Here is a 3,514-nt window from a genome sequence, read left to right as displayed (position 1 = left end):
ACTGCATTTGTCCTTCTATATACAAATACTTAAAAATGTTGAGACTGATCGTGATGTATGCAAAAAAAAATTAATCTAATGCTTTATAGTGGCTTGATACACAGACAAATAAACACAAACACTCGTAAAGACACACAAATTGTTACCACCATATATAACTCGTTTAGAAACATGTTTAGAATAAACAAAATGTTTGGGATTCTTTCACACAATACAATATTCACGCTTGCTCAAATGAAAATTTTTGAAAGTTAAGAAGCAAACGTTTGCCAAGGTATTTGTCCAGGGAACCAGTGTCTATTTACATATAATTACATATAATTATTTTTTATTTTGGTAAGAGGTGTAAAAACAACAAAAAAAGGAAAATTAAACAAAATTTGTTTGAATTTCTTATTTCATTTGATTAACATGGTTTCTATAGAAAAAACAATACCCTTTACAGAAGATTTTGGGCCCGTCAGGCACATTTCAAAAGGAAATTCGTAGATGGACAGGTATCTTTAGATTTGAAAGCTTGTTCGAATAAAATTTAAATCTGTTTTGTTGCTATGAAATTTTGTAGAATTGTATTGTGTATTTTGCTTCCGGCAGAGAAACGCTTTCTCTAGACTTTACTGCAGAAATACCAAAAGATATCAATACTATTTTAAACATTTATGAAAACTTATTTGCTATTTCCTAATATGCATTGATTGTAGTTTCTTGGAGTATAGCAGTCATTTGTATACACCTGTATTCATGGCGTTGTTTATCCATCTGTTAATATTTGTTTATCCATCTGTTAATATTTGTTAGTCTGGCCCATAATTTTGTAACTGTCTGAAAAAGTTGTGACACTTTGCTCATATATATATCATGACGCGTCCGACTCTGTGTGTAATGTACCGTAGCCAGGCCCAGCCTGTAGATCAATATCAAGAGAAAATATAACTCTGTAACTGCTACCTTTGTCCAGAATTCAACGTTTGCAAGCCTGCAAAATCATATGATTTTATCGTAGAGTTTACTGAAAATATTCATAAATTATGGACTTACGGAACAGTAGCCAAAACTCTGAAAATGCTATTGTTGCAGTATATTCTAAATATTAGCGTGTCAAGGTTTGGGACAGATCACATTGGAGTTGGTCACGGAAACACACTAACGTTATATGGTGTATCTTAGACACTTTAATCAACCAAATGCTCATAACCAGCAAAACGATTGCATGTATTTTATACCATGGTTTGAGCGTTGTTCATCGAGTGAAAATATTGTGAAATTGAAGGGGACAATCAACTCACTACCAAGTCCAAATACTTGAGACAAAGATATATAAAACAGTACTCATATACTTTCTCAAGCATATTACAGGGCATGAAATACAGAAACTGTGATTGTAGGACATCATGCTGCGTCAATATGAGCATTGCTCAATGATGGAATGATGATTACTGCTACTACAAGAATGAAAAATAAAAACGCACAAAGATTACGTCAAGTTGATCCATTAAGAAGCCATTGACCGCCATCTCGTTTGTAGATGCAGTTTCTGTAACTGAACTGAATGTCATTTAGGCTGAAGTGTTTAACGTAATAATGACTTGTCTTCATTGGACCACAATTCTCAACTTTTCAAATGCATGTTTTCCACATTGACAAGAGCAGTACATGATACTTTGTTGCATCTTACTAAAACTTGGTCTTACTTGCAGCAAATATTGGCTGCCTTACTGGAGTTTATTTAGTATTGGCAGGTCTGCTTTTCTAGCACTGAATATATTTTAATGAGACTGTAGCCAATTATTTATCATAACTAGATGGTGTGTCAGGTACAATAGTCAAGCCTTCTGCCTCAAGGGCAAATTCACGGCAATGGAAATGTAAATATGCGACTGATAAGCTATGTCTGGAAGGTAACAAAGTAGCCACTGAAGACATTTTAATGCAACATTTGCCAGTTATGTATCATGCATAGATTGTATGTCGCATACCATAGCCATTACCTCTATCAAATGCAACTCTGACTTGTATCCTTGGCCAAAATATAACTTTGAACTACTTCAGATATTGTAATAAAACCTTTAACCTGTTATATATTATGACTAGACTGTGTGTTACATACCATTGCCATGCTCCCTGCTTCAAGGTCAAGGTTACTGTAAGGGAGACTATAAATCAACGGCCTTTCTTCATGTATTGATGTGTAGATATAGCTGTTAAACCAGTAAAGCTATTTGAATGAAATTTTAGCCTGGTTTATAAAACTTGATATTGTCTTGTCAATTCAATCATTCCACTCTTCCTTTCAAGATCAAGGTCACAAAAAAGAGTACTGTAATCCAGTTGCTAGTTTCCAGTGTCACTTTTAACACCTACATATATTCTGATGAAACTTTAACCAGGTTCACACCATATCATACCAGAGTCAAATCCCAAGCTCAAAGTTCAATGTTGGGGAACAAAACTCACAAGGTGTGCATGTCATGTGTCATTTGTGGTATTCTTGTTGTAAATTTATTTTATGTTTTCCATTGTAAATTTTGATAACTGTAATATAAACCACTCATATGCTTTGGTCCTGGTGTATCTCAATGACTTATTTACTCTGGAAAATTTGTATTAAATGAATTTTTGAATGATACATTTACTTCTAAACTACACAGAGTTTTTAAAGTTCTAATTATGTGAGACCATAATAACAATATATCTTGGAACATGAACAAAATGTGTGCATCCTATCACTTATATGCAGGTAAAATATATACAATATTTGGTTTCGCAAAACTTGTAGACAAACACATATAAATGTAAAGACCAAATGTTAAGATCACCATACACCACAAAATGTTGTTTATATTACGTGAGGTCATGGTAGATAAAATATGCCAATCGATCAGTAGACTAAATTATTTTAGCTGTACCAGAACCTATAGTTCATGCAAAAAATGCTTTAACTGCGTGTCCCAACTTGTGTAGGTCATGACAATTACTTAGAAAAATAATTAAGGGTGTCTCAAGACTTATAATGCCCCGAGACGTACTGTCATTATGTTGATAAATCTTATTTATGAATTATACTAAGGAAGAAATTATAAAGTACACCTTGATTTATAGGCAAATATTATGCTGTACAGTACCATATAAAAGTTATAAGTCTTTCGATATGTTATAATTTACTGAACTCCCCCAAAAAGCTTTTGTCCATTAGAAACTAGTAAAAATCAAAATGATGGCATTTAGACTTGGGTTGCTTCAGATCGTTAGCGTTATTATTGTCATATGTATGAATCAATTTTGATTAAACTATTAAAGTAAGCTTCTGTCAGCAAGAATATGACTGTTACTCAGGGATTTGTTGGGGTAAGTTGTAGTTAACATCGTCTTTAGCGTATATTAGCTGAGTTTCTTACATTTCTAGTGGTTATGTAAAAATTGGACTTAGTATGTAGGCTTATATTGTATTAAAGGGATGACATGATCATTTTCAATTTCCACTGTTTATTGCAAGCTAAAGAGGTCATACAAATTA

The sequence above is a fragment of the Sinohyriopsis cumingii genome, unplaced genomic scaffold (assembly GCF_028554795.1).
Source record: "Sinohyriopsis cumingii isolate HCF-2022 unplaced genomic scaffold, ASM2855479v2 utg002187l, whole genome shotgun sequence".
In the NCBI taxonomy this organism is placed as follows: Eukaryota; Metazoa; Mollusca; class Bivalvia; order Unionida; family Unionidae; genus Sinohyriopsis; species Sinohyriopsis cumingii.
The sequence above is the reverse complement of the archived record's forward strand: the minus strand, read 5'-3'. Positions refer to the sequence as shown.